This window comes from Ambystoma mexicanum, chromosome 6q (assembly GCF_040938575.1).
Source record: "Ambystoma mexicanum isolate Mex_15411 chromosome 6q, UKY_AmexF1_1, whole genome shotgun sequence".
Classification (NCBI taxonomy): Eukaryota; Metazoa; Chordata; class Amphibia; order Caudata; family Ambystomatidae; genus Ambystoma; species Ambystoma mexicanum.
In genome coordinates, this window is record NC_090937.1 from 1,403,516,848 (window position 1) to 1,403,535,020 (window position 18,173).

The following is an 18,173-nucleotide window of genomic DNA, read 5'->3' on the forward strand; positions in this document are numbered from 1 at the left end:
GATAAAGCAATTGTGGAGGATTAGAATAAGGACACAGTAGTGACATTTTTGATTGGACGTTTATTAAATGTTAAGAAAAAGGCCCAACTTCGCCTATTGCTGTGATTCTATGTCTTTTCAGTGCCAGGCATTTCATAGCCTGCATAAAATAACGATACATTTCAACAAATAGTTTTCTTTTGGGCAGGGGTGGCCAAGGGGGGGTGGGGTGCCCAAGCTCCCATCCCTCTCCTTCCCCCACCGATTTGTAACTATACCCGACCCCCCCAACCCCTTATCTGCCCTTACCCAACCCCCCCAAAAAAATGTGATTAACTTTTTTGTTATTCTTTACAAGTTTAAAATGCAGGCTTTGAAAGGCCTGGCGATGAAAGGACGTTGTACCATTGCTGTGTGGGTATTTGCTGCCCAAGTATATAACTAAGGTGCTCGCCTTTCGTCAGGAAGTCAAAACACAAAAGGTCTGCTGTCGAGAAAATCTAATCCTACTTGGCTTCAAACTTCTTCCAGAATAGCTGGTCACTCTTTTTATAATTTCTTGTAATACTTTCTCCGGCTCTACAGGGTTTATTCTCCCCTTCAGGGATTGCTTTACAGGATTCCCTTTTGTCTCTCTCCTAGGTTTTCCTTTACAATGAAGTACCTGTTGTACTTCAGTAGCACATGTTTCCTTAGCTCTCATATGCTTTCTCAATAGTTAAGGTTCTCCCTCTCCTGGACTGTTTTGTTTGTCTTATCTTAACTCTTGTGGATCTCTCTGGCCTTCCCTTCACAGGATTCTCCTTCTGGTTTAGTCTTGGTTTCTCAACATAGTATTCTCCCCTCTTCCCAGGGTAATTGTAACTCAGTCTTACTGATATCTCTGCCAACATTTATTATTCTCTCTCTCGTTAATAAAGTACCACTTCCTCGACTTCAACTTTACTGTCTCATCAATTCTGCTGAGACTAGTTATTCCATAATAATGCCCTTGCTGCCTCCCGTTCCCCCAGTTGAACAAGTTACTTACCCCTGGTAACGTTCTTTCGACTGGATGTTCCTCCTACGTATTCCTCATCTTTGACTCTTGTTGTCCAGCTTCAACTGCTTCGGATAACATTTTCGTTCGAGAGCGAGGTGTGTCTATCGAGTCGAGGTCCCTCGAAGGTCTCCATCGAGGGAGATGTCATCAAAAGGCATATATAGCATGCACAGCGCCCATTGGCCTCAGTTCTGTTTTTCCCCTTTAACAGCAGAGATACCCACAAAGCACGGGTATGACCATACTCAACCTCAATGGAAGGAAGCTTTAATAGCATGGGAAATTCTACTGAGGGGTAGGATGGGAGGGTGATGAGTAACATCCTGCCCCGTGGGAGGAACATCCAGTCGAAAAAGAGCGTTACCAAGGGTAAGTTACTTGTTTTTCGAATGGATTGCGTCCTCCCACGTATTCCCATAGCAGTATTTGGATTGGAGGAGGGGGGTAGAATTTGGATTCATACATTTTCATGGACGGAATGCAGGACTGCCTTGGCAAAAGTACTATCCTGACCAAGGGAAGACTCCAGGCAATAAGGAAAGAATCAAAAAATAGCTGTGCTGAGCAGCGAGAAGCCAGCATGCCGACAAAGATCCTGAGAGTCTTGCCAATGTGACTGCAGGACTGGGAGCCCCTCTGCGGGAAGAGAGAAGATCATTTGTAGAAAGGGGATACCCCAGGAAAAGCATCGAGGCTAAACGAAAAGTGGCAGACATTAATAGAGAAACACTCCTAACACCACAAGTAAGACATTTGCAAGAGGATAACAGGCCAAGAATGATAAGCCAATTCTCAGAGGACACCAAGCAAATCCAAAAATTTTTCCATAAACACTGGCACATTTCACAATTGGATGATGTTCTAAATCAATATATTGCCGACAAACCCGATTTTGTTTATACTCGGGCACAGACTCTTAAAGCAATTTTAAGTCCGAGCTTCATGAGTAGCAAGGTTGAACACACACACTGAAGTGCAGTCAGTGACAAGCAAAGGAGTTCTACAAGTACATGGATTGTATAAGGTGCAAATATGCTTTGAATAATGTGCAGAATTATGTTACAGGGGTTTATCACTGAGTGACTTCATCAATTGTAGGACTAAATATGTTGTTTATATATTAAGTTGTGTCTGCAATAAATTGTATGTGGGATCGACTATAAGAGAACTGAGGTTTCGTATTAGGGAACATTTCAACGTGACCATTAATCCTGAGAAATTATTACCCAAACAAGAACATTGGGCTCTGGAACACCAGATGGATGACAAAGAACAGATGAAATTCATCAGAGTCATGCATGTACATCATAACACAAGGTGGGGAGATTGTGAAAAGATTCTAAGACAGGAAGAGGCTATGTTGATATGCAGACTTAAATGTACCACACAGAGGCTCAACAAGGATACAGAAATGCAGACCTTCATATGAAGACAGATGAACACACAAACAAATCCATTTTTGTTTAATGACTGACTCACTCCACGTAATGTGTACTAGATGACATTGCATGCAAGTGCATACAAACAAGTGGATACCTTTAGGAAGTATAGATAGTGCATACCATGTCTTGTGAGGCAATTTTCCGGTATTGCTGGTCAGTACCCCCAACTGGACATTATTATTAAGACCATTAACAGAATTAGGTCACCAGAACTGCAACTTTTAAGATAATACAATCTACCAGAATACAAACTCAGTATAACAGCATTGTCCATATCAAGACAGTTGCAGTTGCAAGGACATGGGTAAAATAGGTTCCAGTAAGTGTTGGTGTATCCACACCAATAGGTCAGGGTGTTTGTGTGCAATTGCACTGTACTTAATGAGGAATCGATACAATGTCAATGACTACTGGTCATCAGGAGTCAGTTATACAAAAGAGCATATAAAAAAGGTACGGAAACACCATACACATGTTCACGTTATAGAAAAATATGGCGATAGCATCAGACTACATTAGAATTAAAGCAAGAGTAGGTCCTGGAGGTTTGAATTATATTTCCAACAGGACACGGGCCGGAATTGGGTCTAAGAAACCCAATGGCCAGAGTTAACCATAGAACTACACGCAAACAAATCGCAGAGTGAAGCGGGGATGCAGCAACGTCATGATACGCGTCACATCACCACGTCCCTGGACGTCACATGCGTGACGTTACTAAGAGGAAAAATAGTATGGCGGTAGCATGCCTGAACACAGGACATGTTGCTTCAACAAGCTGAAACATTGCAAAAAGACACGGGTAAGTTGTAAAGCATTCAGAGGTATCGATCTGCATGTCACGTTGGTAGATACTACCACACAGCTTTAAATAGCTGTTAAGTCCTTTTTAAGCAGACAATGATGTTAACTGTCTGCTTGTAGGCGCATTGCATTAATGTATGGATTTCAGAAATTGTTGAACCAAGTTATGCCACATGAGTTGGGCGAATCGTGACTAGCAATGATAAGACTACATATTAATTATGGCATTGATATGATCGTAAAAAAACTTTTGAGTCTGTGTGACATATATATATATATATATATATATATATATATATTTTTTTTTTCATAGATTCAAGCACAAAGTGAAAGACAGTAAATAAAGGGAAGCCAAGTTGGAACGTGCACCGACACCACGTCCCTGTCGGAATCAAACACATTAAAATTGACAGGTACAAGGGGGCGCTGTTGCGCAATGGACAAGATGGCTGCTCCCGTGTAGAGCACTGTTGCCTGAGGCCAGCCGAGACAGAAACTCTTCTCCCAACTAACTTCTAGTGCCCGCATCCACTAGGCAAGCCCCCCAACACAGCCTGCTACCAGCTGACCCTCTCCCGGTCCTTAACGGTGCTCGTGAGCCATAGAACGAGCCATTCGCTCTAGAGCTGCGGCGAGGGACGTGGAACTTGCACGCTCGGGAGATATATTGAGGGACGGAGAGCAGGGCCGCCTGAACCTTGTGTGGCACCAAGGCGGAGGACACGATTCAGGCACCCTGACACAGTGAGATGCTGGGGGCCAGGGCTGTGCCCCCCCCACACTGTATACACTGTATACACTGGCAGCAGCCGCCACCTATCACGGATGATACCGCTTCGCAGCAACCAGCTGGAGCTCCGACACCGGCACCGTTGCTGAGCTCCACCATCACAGTGAAGTGGCCCAATTGCCTGCACCTGAGTGGTGGGTGGGCACCAATTATCCGGGAGACCACAGGTTGCACAATCTGGGAGGAATCACATCATGGGGCGACACGGATGCCCCACAATACCCTGCACCCAAGTGACTGAAATCACAGGCACTACACAGCACTACAGCCTGCTCACTACCACGCTTTGTGTCCTAGGGGAGCCCGCTGCAGAGCACCTCTACTAATCACTGGCCTCACTCTGGTGTGTAACAGCTTAGGAGGGAGGTCCCCATGGCCCCTCCCCCCACCACTCATCTAGTGAGGCCTGGAGAGTGGAATCTGTGGGCGCAACGCTATCTTTTAACTATCGCCCACAGACAACAAGCTATACAGTACGCTTACGAGAACCATGGTTAGAACATAGCCAACAACTGGGTGAATCAACCAATATTATCCTACTGCTGATGAACATGGTGAGGTTAGACACCAAACGTCCATCGGAAAGACAGTCGCCTCACGCACAACTGGCATTACCCTGCGCTCTGACTAACCTGTATGATAGAGAGATTCAAATGAGGCTTGGACAGTCCGCCCTGCCCCACTTTGCTACATAAGGGCTACTCCCATCACCTGAGACTACACATCAAATTGAGAAGCACCATCCACCACACCACCATAACGAGAGAGCAACCACTAGAACAGAGCACTGGGCCTCCTTTAAAGAAGGGGTTGCACTCCCAGCTCCTGCACAACATGACTAAAGGAAGTGCTAAGAATCAATGCTCTAAGCCAGTACACAAAATCTGCCTAAAAACAACCGACCACCAGCGGAACACCCGCAATCATGGAACCAGAAGCAACACCAATGGAGCTTACGGAAACGCAACGTATGATGGCTTGCATCCAGGAGGGGTTCGCCAAAGTACACAGTAAGCTGGATGATAAGACCACCACGATAGACTTCCATCAAAACTTGCATAGACAAAACAGATCAACACCTAGCTGAAGCAAGAGTGAGCACAGTGGAAGATGACGTATCTACCATAAGAAACAAACTTGCTACACTCTCCAGATGTGCACTCCAGGTCGAAAGGAAGAATGATTATCTAGAATCGCGCTCTCGTCGGAATATAGGAGTGCTCGAGAGCAACTCCGACAAGCCTTGGATTAGTGGATTGTGCCCACTCTACTACCACTCCTAGGAAACCCAACGTTGTCACTGCAGTTCTCACTGGAGCGGGCACACAAATCCCTGGCTCCCAGACCCAAGCCCGGGGCACCTCCACGACCCATCATTGCCCGTGTTCTTAACTACCGGGACGCACTCCTCCCTGCGACCCGCAAACAAGGGGATCTGATGTTAGGGTACAACAGAATACTTGTTTATCCCGATTTTACAGTGGCTGTTCAGCAAGAGAGGATATCCTTCTTGGCAGTCAAGAAGTGGCTGCGTGACCACAATGAAGCACAGCCCTGGCTGACGCGTTTTGCAGCAGATGAAAGCGCTGAAGCAGATGTTTCGGGAGGGCAAGATAGAGGGCATTACAATAATCAATATTGCTAATGACCAATGAGGAAACTACAGGTGCGTGGAACTTTGAGGGAATACAGGGCAGGACTTTCAGGAGAGTCCAGAGTTTGAAATGTGCTTTTTGGCAAGGAAGAGAAACTTGGTCGGCCATAGAAAGAGAAGCCGAGATTTTAACGCCTAGATCTTTCACCGAAGGGACCGGCTGGGGAAATGAACCAAGACTCTCTGGCCTGAACTCAGAGGTCCAAAACAGAAAGGGCATTGCAGTACCCACCACCAACACCTCTGTTTTTTCTCCATTGAGCTTAAGCCAGTTCCTAGCCATCCAGTCACCAATAGCTAACATGTGAATGGTTCGCCAAAACTGGGGCAAGGGGGAATAACGGTTTCTACACTACATACTCCTCACAAGCTAGAGGGGTCATGACCATAATACACAAAAAACACTCCCATTCCAAAGCAAGCATGCAACGGCAGACCCACTGGGCAGGTATGTTTTAGTGTACTGTGTCCTCGCCAGGAGAGAAATACTGCTGTTGAATGTTTACAGCCCGAACATTGATGACCCTCAATTGTACACAGAAATCCTAGAGGAACTAGCATAATATCAACTAATCCATATATTGTGGGGGGCTTAAACACTATTATAAATTTGGAACTGGACAGATTCACCCACGCCCATATAGCACCTACACGAGCAGCCTCTACGATTACTGAGGGCATGTATACCCTGGGTCTTGTGGACGCTTGGAGGGCATTGCAGAATACTGATCGCTCCTATTCCTTCTACTCGACAGCCCATGACTCCCACTGCTGTATCGACATGTGGCTTATCACCGACACATTGCTGGGAGGGGACAGAGATGGCAACATACTTCCTCGCACCTACTCTATCATTCCCCAATCACCATCTCACTAATATTGCCATCACTCACCAGGCCCTGCAGCAACTTGCGCTTTAAACCGCTAGCGCTCCAAGATGTAACATTTGCCTCTACCATTGACCAACATGTGCAGTTATTCTTGATCAAAATGTAGGCTCCGTATCTTCTGCTGGTGTGCTCTGGGAAGCCTTTAAGGCTTACATCCGTGGAATAGTTCCGTGTCCTTAAAACTTTCCGACGCAACATAGCGAAGGTGAGCTGCGTAGGTTGAAGAGCGAACTAGCTAATAGTTCCCCACCGCCACGTTAGCAGAGATCAAAGAGGCCATAGAAACATTGAGGACACATGCTGAACGCGAGGTCAAGTTCATCGATACCCCAATGTTCGCTAGAAAATACAGGGAGGGGGACAGTCATAGCAGACTACTCGCCTAATGGCAAGGCAGAAGGATGGCAACCGGTGTAACCCACTTATAACACCTCTGGGGACTTCGTTCACATGCCTGCGTCTGTCAATGAGGTATTTGCTGGATTTTATAATGACTTATAAACTAACAAAGACACATGTACACAAGAAGAAATTGATATATTTCTTTATGCACTTCCACTTAGTCAGATATCACAGGATACCAAGTCTTTACTAGACCACCCTATCTCCATATCCAACGTAGCTCAGGTGATAGACCACCTGCCATCTGGAAAAGCCCCTGGTACTGATGGTCTCACAGCAGATTTCTACAACCGGTACAAGGGAACTCTGGCTCCATACCTTCTCCAGGTCTGGCGGGAATCCCTCATATCCTTATGACTCCTCGATACCATGCACGAGGCAGTTATTACGGTCCTGCTGAAACCCGAAAAGCCTGTGGACCAATGCGGTTCCTACCTACCTCTATCCCCAATTAACACAGATGTGAAGGTGTTCGCGAAAATCATAGCCACTCTGTTGATGCCAATTATGCACATTATCCACCCAGATCAATCAAGATTGATCCAGGGCAGGTCCATAGCATTAAACCTGCGTCGACTCTTCAATATATAAGCTCGGATAAATCCTGGGGCTCAGGATGTGCGTGCCGCGTTAGACATCCAAAATGTTTTTGACTCCGTCTCATGGCGATGTACGGCGTACTGACCAAATGTGGCTTTGGCCAGAGTGAACACTAACGGGCTGCTCTCCCCTTGATTTGAAACCGATAGAGGCACCCGCCAAGGTTGCCCATTGTCGCCTCTGATATTTATTATCATTATAGAACCAATGGCGGACATGATAAGACTCAAGCATGGACACTGAGGGATCAGAATAGTGGGTGAACCACAGATAGTTTCACTTTACGCAGATGATGCGCTGGTATATATGCAACACCCTCAGGTGCATCTACGACCCATAATGGAGGACATCCTGCATTTTGGGGAGTTATCGGGCCTCAGGGTGAATTGTAGTAAATCTGAACTTGTCCCTCTCATGGACACCACCACCCAACCTGAGGACCTACAGGGATTCAGGTGGGTTACTACCTAGGGGTAACAGTGGCCAGGCATAGCCCAAAACTACATGAATGTAACTAGGAAATTTCATGACCCTCCTGCAATCTAAATTGTCCAGCTGGGACCATCTCCCCGTTACAAGAGCTAGCAAGATAGCCCTCCTCAAATTGATTGTCCTTCCTAAGCGCTTATATTTCTTCCTCAACATACCGATGCGGCCTGGGCGCCTATTCTTTAAAAAATTAGAAAGTGAAATTTGCAAATTAATCTGGCACTCTGTGGCAGTAAGACTGAAATGGGACACGCTAGCGCTATCATATGATAAGGGCGGATTGGCAGCTCCCAACCTTCGGTTATACAGGATGGCCGCACAGGCGCAATTTGCGACCTGCTGGTTTGGAGATAGCCCATACACAACTTGAACAACACTCTGTGGGTGATGGGTACCTGCGATCGCTGGTTCTTCCTGATAGATTTGCAGACTGTGGATTCAACCCTGCAAGCACCACAGCACTAGCTTGGTGCAAAATATGGGATAAGACAGACCCACATGATCCATACCACGAAGACTTCCCACTCTGGAAATGTGTCCCTTCCCTTCCGCGGGTTGAAGCAGGCTTGCAAGCCATCTGGGAACGCCTAGGATTCCACACACTGGGGTCTCTGTGTAGGGGGGGGGACACATTAATGCAAACTATGGATGTTCCTGGTCCCAAATACAATGCGATCTCGCAGTGGCTGCTTTATGCAGGACTGCATAGAGCGTGTAGAAAACTATGGAGCGGCTTCCCAACCTCCCAATGATCCCATGTTAAATGTTGCCCTACAGCGGGGGACAATAGAAGTCGGGTATCTACCCTGTATCACCTAATCCAAACCCATTCACACACACCACGCAACAATGTACAAGCTAAGTGGGCGGATGACCTCCAGACTGATGTCACTGACAAACTACGGACAGGCATAACTCCCGATTTCAGTTATACAACTCAAAATACTGCACCGCTATCACTACACCCCAGATAGGTTGCACATGCTTTCCAATGAGGGTACCGGGGCATGTCCACGTTGTACATCTCCCTATGCTAAATACTTCCATATGCTATGGGAAATTATCAGCAACGTGTGACCGACTGGAAAGGTGTATGTAAGATGCTGTCAGAAATGATCGATAAAATTGTCGCCCCCCTCCCACTACTTCTCATGTCCCATATTTTGGATACCCCATTGATGAAGCGGGGTAGATTTGTGCGACTGAACCTTTTGCTGGGCAAGCGCTGCATCCTATTACGCTGGACAAGTGAGAATGCTCCAAACAAAGACCACTGGCTAAAGGATGTGATATGAGCCAAAGATATGGAGGAACAAAGGGCACACATGCAACCGCTCGAATCCAGACCAAAGGATATATGGGGACCACTCAAATCGTACCTTTGGCGCATGACAGCGGAACTGAAACATCCCAGGTCCCGCTATAGAACTGGACTACTTTTATGCTACTTAACCCAGGCTGCATGAGCCACAGAGACGTGCAACTCTAAAACATTTCCCCCGCTGTACCTTAACTTAATTTCGAGTTCCAAGACTCAGCATGACCTATCCTATTGTATCGCTATCTTATTAATTTGTGAAGGTCTAATGTGTGATGCCAAAGTGTACCAATAAAGAAAGTTTAAAAAAGAAAATAATATTGAGAGGTACAGGAAATGATATAATATAGCATAAAGGAATAACACTTAAGCCCTTTAGAAAGTAATTTATAACCACTATAACCACTTAAGAAGGTCTGGTGGTGGTGCTGGCAAATAATATTGGATTTGGAACCACAATTCAGCAACAGGGCTACGGGGCTCGAACCCTGTTCTCTTACTAATGTACTCAGGTATGCTTAAATGGAATGAGACAACAGTTTGTGTTATTTAATTACTATGCACAACCACTCACCCCCATGTTTTTGTTTTTCCTTTTTCCCCCCTTTCCTTACAGAATTTACTTTGAAAGCGCACTAATGAATTAGACATACAAATGAATGATGTACGATTAGGTAATGTATATGAACTGCCGCTAAACAAATAATGAGAAAATAACTTTTTGTCATGTTCAAGCCCCAAAGAACAGGCATCGACATCATGTAAGAATTTTGCCTGGAGTAAAGCCAACAAACAGGCTAAACAATAAGAATTTTGCCTGGACAAACCCATAAACGGGCAAAACATTAGCATGTTCTCGCTAATTAGTTAATGTTTGAACCTCAGTGCATGGTAGTATCTGGATCTCTTCTTTGCAAGCTTTAATATAGGTTGGGCTATAGTGTTGCAACTGCAAGAGGATGCATGCAGCAGGGTTATTTTCTTAGGAGTAGGCAGAGATTAGAACAAAGTAAAATAATTGCCAAGTAGGGGAGCGCTTAAGTCACTGCTTTTAACACTTCAATTGGTTTGTCACATTTATTGAATACCGAACTGCATGAAAGGTGTTATTCAAGTTTGCTCAAATTAAAGTTACATTTAGTGAAAGCCAAATGGAATGAAAGCTGCTATCCGGATGAATGCAACACAACATTACATTTCCCGAATCTTGAGCGGAATATTGCAAAAGCAGCAAAGAAGCATGCTCCCTTGGTGAAGCTAAGCAACGGACAGATCAAACGAACCAGGTGTTCTCTTGTGAACTTGTGAACAGAGGAAGCAAGTTAACTGGCCAGTGTAAATAATGGGGAAGGGAACCCTGAGATCCAAGGAACTGGAGAGTGTTTATCTTCAGGAAGGGAGTCCAAGATCACAATGTTGTATGAACTTGATTACATTTGAACTTAGGGAAGGGAAACCCAAGACCTTCGTTTGATGCAAACTGTGATGCCAGTGAACCTACAGAAGGTAACTTCAAAATGTGATCAAACCTCCTTGAAGCAAAGTTACATTGGAACTATATTGAACTTGGAACACTTATATTTGGTTGAGAACATTTACCCGCTAGATTATGTTGTAGTTGTGCGGACAAGCCGAGGTTTTGATACAGACAGACTTTTGGTTTGGACTTAGACTGACTTTCCTTAGATTTCTTTAGACAGGGAAGATCCCACAATAGCATAGGATTAGTTAGGCATTACACCAACCGGATTATTAATACAGCTTTGTTTAGAAATATATATGCTGTTTGTGTCATCTCTCTTGATAACATGGCTGTCTCCATACCCAGGAGCTGCTTTTAGCTCATGCTCATCTAATCTCAATTTTGATCCCTGAAGTATCCATTGCAAAAACCTTCATATACTTGGCAATCACAGACCTAAAACCATTTACCTATAAAGAACAAAGTGACAGGGATAACAAACTTCAAACAACTCGCAAGGGTTTGGTAAAGCAATTTGTATACCATATCCAGCAAGAAGTATGTCAAGACCAGGTGCTCAAAGTTCAAGGTTGTTATTACGAACTGTAAACAGGGGTGGGCCAACCTAAATATAAATAGGATCTTCCCTATTTATATCTCAGGACATCCTGTCCACCCTCTCTTCTTCCTCCTCCTGCTGCTCCTCCTCCTCCTCCTCCTCCTCCTCCTCCTCCTCCTCGCCTGCCTGTAGCCTCTCCTCCTTCCTTCTCTTCCTTTCCCTTGTTCACCCCAGACGATGTTTCTAGACAAGTCCGATATATGAAAGTCTCGTCTAAACAGATTCTTCCCTGTTCTTCCAGAACCATCAAGGACCACATCGACACCCTTGCTCCAGCGCTGGCCGATTTCTGCAATCACTCTGCCACTAGATGTTTCGCCTCCCCCGAAGCACTCCCTTGTGCACCCCCTCCTTAAGAAGCCCTCAGCCGATCCTTCCTCTCCGGCTAACTATCACCCGATTTCTATCACTCCTTTCCTGGGCAAACTCTTGGAAAAGCTGGCTATCTCCCAACTTAACCTTCATACTGAATCTGTTGGTTGTCTCCATGACCATCAGTCTGGCTTCAGAGCGGCCAGAAGGATGGAACTACTCCCCTGGACATCCTCGAATACCTGCTCTCCAACCTTGATTGTCATCTTCCTTCTGTCCTCATTCTACTCTATCTTTTTTGTGCTATCGACACGGTCAACCATGCCATTCTGCTCAAGCGCCTCTGTGATAAACTGGCTATCACTGATCAGGCAACCGCCTGGTTGACCAACTTTCTCACTGACCGACCCCATCGGGTCCAACTGGGGTCCTTCCACTCTTCCATCCCCGTCTCTCTCTACCTGTGGTGTTCTCCAGGGGTCTAACCTCTCTCCCTGGTTGTTCAACCAATACCTGCCAACTCTCACCCACTGCATCGATGCTCTCTGCTCCAACTTTCAATGTTATGCGGATGACACCCAGCTCTCTTTCAGGCTCCCATCGGCCGCCTCTACTCTGTCTCTCATTGATGACTGTCAGTCTGCAATTCAGGAGTGCTGTGCCGCCAATGATCTCTGCCATAATGCCAGTAAGGAGATCCTCATCGGAACGCCAGCCCCCTATCCCCCCCATCTCCTCCCTCCTCCCTGTCCCACCTGTTCCCCCTCTCCACTCTGGGTCCTCGTTCTGCTCCTACCTGTGAGTCGAAGAAACTTGGGGTCATCTTCGACACCACCCTCTCCTTCACTCCTCACATTTCCAACGGCTCGAAACAGTCAAACTATCTGCTGCACCTCCTCAAGGTATTCTTCCTTTCCTCACTTTCCCCCAGAAGCTCTCCGTCTCCAGAGCTCTGGTCCTCTCAAGGCTGGACTACTGCAACAGCCTCTTTCTAAATCTCCCTACCTCTACTCTCCCTTCTCTACAATTTATCCATAACAGGACTGCAAGACTTGTCCTTGGTCTCAAGTCCAGGGATTGTACCTCTCCAGCTCTGAAATCTCTTTAATGGTTCACCGTAGCGACAAGGATCAAGTTCAAGGCTTTCTGGGGCCTGGGACCGCACTACCTCCAACTCTCTTCCTAAGTATCTCCCATCCCAAGCTCTCCATTCATCCGCCTTCAACTCTCTGAGGGTCAGCCACTTTTCCAAGCAAAGAGTTAAGAATCAGATCTCTTTCTTCGGCTGGGGCCTCCCTATGGAACAACCTGCCTGCCTCTCAAACTTGAGCAGAACCATCTTCGGGTTGGGAAGCAACTCAAGACCTTCCTCTTCGCTGCTGCTTTTTCTCCTCTTCTCCCCTGCTGATGACTGGTCTGTTCCACACATTGGTCACCTGGCCATCCCCTGAACTTGAGCCCAGGTCCCTGCCTGTCCAGTTGCACCTTGCACTGCCTCTTGGCTCCTCCAGCACTTGTCCTCTGTATCGGTCATCCTACAGTCCCCTCTCGCTGCACTTTTGGATTACCCGCACTTCTCCATCCCCCGTTTTTTGCACTTCTCCCCTTCCCTGTGCTATCTGAATGACACAAGGCCTAGTAAGATAGTTTTGTCCTCCCTCAGTTTCCCCTTCCTTGCCTTGTCGCGCCTAGAAGCACTTATGTACAGGTAGGTTATAAATGCTATATTATATCATAAGGAAGTAACAAAACACAGGACTATCAGCGTGAGGTCCAAGTTAACTTACTCCTCTCTAACGATATAGGTCCCAAGATGTGCTAAGACCTTCTGCTCCGTTGAGCCTGGGTGCAGACTTTACAGCTTCCCATACTGCAAGACTAAGCCAGTCCTTTATGTTCGGAGGGAACCTCTGGGTTCTCTTACAGTGGTCGTTGAGAACAGCCAGGAGAGTCACGAGGACCAATCCCTACTTGCCTACCTTTCTTACTCCGTTCTCCCAACCTCCTCTCCAAATTATCACTAGGCTCCCAAACACCTCCTCCTCCTCCTCCCCCACCTCCTCTGAACACTCTCTCACCAGTTATATCGACCTAGGGCCGGACCTAGCACTCCGAACCTATGACCTCTATCTGACCAACCTCCTTCCGGCCCTCCTCCTCTTTCCAATACCTTAATAAAATACTGATCTCTTTACTCTGTTTCTTTTTTCTTCTACTCCTAGTCAACCCCTGGTCCTCCTTATTCACTCTCCTAGTCTGAAGAAAACTTGTTCCCAGTATTCCCATCTTTGGCTTACCTTCTACTCCTGCTGGTCCATCGCTGTCTCCTTACTATCAGCTTGGCCTATTACCACTGCCTCTCCATTTCTATATCTTACAACCTTCTCCCCCTTTAGTCTAACCACTTCCAACACTTTTTCCTTGTTGACCATTATCTGCCCTTCCCCAGTTATTGTGGCCACCTTTGACTACACTCCGGGTCTTACTTCGTCCCTCCTCACTTCTGTTCCTCCTTCCTTCAACTCCAGTGCAGGTTACATGTCCTTCCTCTGCTCTGATCTCCCCCTGCCACTTCACACTTGGTTTGACTCCCCCAACCCTTTCCACTGTTACTATTACCGCCTTCCACGCCACTCCTTGTTTTATTTGGTCCACTCTTGATGCTTTTGCTCCCTTATCCCACCCTCATCCCCTTTACTCTCACCACATTCTTGTCTCCTGTAGTGGTCACCTACTCAGGTCTCTTGCTGCCAGTTCCCCTCTCCAGCAGTGCTCTCTCTAGCCTTCTTCAAACAAAAGCTGCCTGCCCCCGTCAGCCCCCAATCTGGACTGGGCTGCCCTTTTTGAGTGGCACTAGGACTGATGGTCTACCACTGCGAGCCTACAGCGTGTGAGGTTGGGATTGGCTAGGCTGACTCACTGATGTCCAAGAAGAGGTCTGAAAGCACATCGAGTAGAGCGCTCGCTTTGACATCTGTGCAGAGCCTGCTGACGCAGGTTTGAATCCCGGCAGGGCAAAACTCAGCCTTTCATCCGCATTCTGGAGCCATATTGTCTCTGCACTCACACGTATGCTGGAACACGAGATACCATGTGAATTGCTTTCTTGTATGTCTGGATGGCTACCCGACCTGCCTAGGAGCTCTAGAAAATGACTGGGGATTGGTAAGATTCTGGCACGCCGTTGTATCATTTTCAAGTGGTCCAATAGGACGCCAGTGATGTTGGACTCTTGCTTGCAAGAAATGACATGGTCATGTGATGTAAAGAGGCACTACTGTTTCATGGTCACTACTGTTTCATGTGACCTTTGGGCTCAATTCTTTGCTTTTCTCAGCATGCAAAATCCTGAGAGTACACCAACATTTGAGGAGCCTTTGGACCCACCATAGCCAAGTCGTATGCTTTTTGTTGTTGGTTACCAATGTGGTTCTGAAACATGCTTTTGTGCGTGCATGCTGTTTGTAGATGCAGTGAATTGCTACTTGCGTCTCCATTATATTGCTTTGGACCCATGCTAATGCCCTTGTATTGTCCTATGTTCTGTTTTTTTTAAAGACTTCACAGATGATTGCTGTAATACTGTGCTTTTGTTAAAATGTGCTTGATGAGGACATGAACTGCAATAAACAGTTTTTTTTTAAAAGGCCATTTTAGGCCACCTAGTGGTCACCGTGAACAAAAGAAGCCCTGAAACACAATGTGGCAGACAGAAGAATTAAAAAAAATGTTGATACCCCAATGGCTACTGTAAGGGTGTGGAATAAGACATTGACGCAGTGGTGACATGTTGGTGGTTAAGAAATGAGGGTTGGGAAATGTCTTCCTGTCCCTAAAGCTAAGAGGGGTTTCCCTGCCTCAAGGAAATCCAAGGAGTCTATCAGAATGTCAAAATAAAACAAGTCCACTGTTGTGTCAAAATACTATTTCCGGCCATCACACTAAAACTCAAACTAACATACACGGGAGTCTTCTTCTGATTAGGCGGTTCAAGAGTTCTTCTCCAGTTCATAAAGAAAAGTTCCAAAATGGTGCAAAAACAACTTGCAAAACGACGCCCCATCTTGTCCCAGCGGGTGGTCTGATTCTCACACTGCCAAGAGAGGCTCCTTGCGCTTGGCTTCCTACAAGGTCCACAAGGTTCTAGGGGTTATGGTTACCTTCCCCTAGTTTCTTTCCAGTCTCTTCGCCAATCAACCTGGTTTACACTTCTCCCACGTGTGTTGACTAGGATAATTATTGTTAGCACAATGTCCTCACAGAGTACTGTTTTTCTTCCCCTTTCTTTCTCCTTATTCTCACAGCTACCCTGGCACTCTATCCTATGCCATGTTCGCTCTGGGGGTGCCGGCCCCAGACACACACTTGTTTCTCTTAAGATTCTGTTCACTTGGTATATTAGCCTGCCAGTTACAGCGACTATGAAGATATTCTTAGAGGACTGGATTAGTATTGTGGGTGTGGGTCCCAGACTCTCACGCAGTTCCTCCTCCATTTAAGTCTACCGGATTCTCTAGGCTGACACGTTGTGCGACTATGATCTCTTATTCATATTTCTCCCTCCTTTTAGAGGTCCCACCAACCGAGCTTGCAACTGACACACTTTATACAGCTTCCCTTTATCTCTGGTGTCCCAGAATTATAAAGTCTTTGTTCTGCTTATGTAGTCACAGGTGGCCTCATTGCAACCCGCAACCCTGCCAGGTGCCCCTGCAGGAGCCATATTCTGCAATCACAGTCCATGCTAGCCGGAGGTTCCCGAATTGTCAAGATTTCCCCTTTAGGGGACCTTTGGTTCTCAGACTCCTTTTTGTGCCACTTTTTGGAGCCCAGGGTCTTCCTCTGCAGATCTTGGCTAGCGAGGCAGGATCTGTGTTCTCTATGGGCTGTTGGTGCAAGAGCTCCTTTCTGCAATCTGCGAACTATTGTGCACCGGGTTGTCTTTAGGGTAAGAATCTCTTCACTAGGGATCCTTCATCCTCATATGCATTACCTCTGTTGGCTTGCATTTGGCCATTGACTTTTACTGGGCCACAGTCTATAATTTTAGTTGGATGTTTGTAGGCACTGCAGTCTCTGAATAAGCCGATTCGGTTAAGACAGATATAAGGAATTACAATAATCCAAATGTGATAATATAAGAGCTGCTACCACCAGAGGACGAAGAGGCTCAGGAATCAGAGGGAGTACTTTCTTCAGGACTCTAAGCTGAAAGTGGCCTGCTTGGGCCTGCTTGACAGACCGCAGTGATCGGACGGTCCATAGAAAGAGAAGCCGATAGTGTTACACCCAGATTTTTCACCTTCCGAGTAAGGATGGGGAGGTTGCCAAAAGATATAGGACAGAAAGAAGACACCCAGAGTGAACGATCAGAGGGACACCCCACCACCAAGACCTCAGTCTTGTCTCTGTTTAGTTTGAGCCTATCAACCTCGACTACCAGGGTGTTGGCCAGAGCTGAGCTTACCGGATGCACAAATCCTTGCGGCAGAGGTTGGAATATGCCACCCACCATAGGAAGAGGCGGCGGCAAACACCAAGGCCAAATACCAGAGCATGAGAGGGAGAAAAGTGAGACCTGGGAGTTAGAAAGGCACCAATTGCGGTTTCAAAGACCATTACAGTTCCTGTGGGATACCAGGTTAGGATCCAAGAAGACCCTAGAAGGCCCCAGAGGAAGTGAGATAGTAAGGCTGTTGGCCTTTACGCCATCATCGTTAGACAGCTTAGTAGTAGTGGTAGTAGTCATTTTTATAGCGTCTTTACCCATTTGAATGGCCTCAGCGCGCTTGTAATGGATATGCCCTTAGGGACCCAAGTCCAGGTTTGGGAAACTTCCCAGAAAAAGGCTGAGAATGTGTGTGTGCATTTGGCCAAGATTAGGTATTCAGTGGGCTGGGTAGGCTCCAGTAAGCAACCCAAGAGGTCAGGCATGTGGATGGGTGCTGGGAGAGGTCATGAGAGTGTTCAGCTAGACGGAATACTGTCGTAGGTTGTCTCTGTATTCTAGTGGCAGAGGTGTTGAGGCAAGTTTGGTGTGAGGAGGCAAAGAGATTACGTGTCCAGCTAGACGAAACTTGTCCTAGTCATAGCTGCATTCTAATGCGTGTGGATGGCTAGCAGGAGTTACTAATCTCTAGCGACCATCTTGCGGATTAGGGAAGTCTGGAGGGAGACGGAGAGACATTAGGTGGGCCCCCTTTATATTGAAAATAAAAACCCCTGAACCTTCTTTAAGAGATGGTGTATATTTGTGGCCATCTGTGACAGCATTTGAAAACTTTATAGGCGGTACTTGGGGTAATAAGCAGTCGCTATCAACGTTCAATTCGTTTAATCTATATTAAAAGATCAAAACATTGCTCATGAA

The 18,173-nt window shown here is 46.4% G+C and overlaps 1 protein-coding gene across 4 annotated transcripts in view; it reads right to left on the minus strand.

Moving 5' to 3' along the window:
• Positions 1-18,173, minus strand: part of HTT (huntingtin) — a 2,905,635-nt gene that overhangs the window by 2,683,393 nt on the left and 204,069 nt on the right. The gene's annotated exons all lie outside the window — the stretch shown is intronic.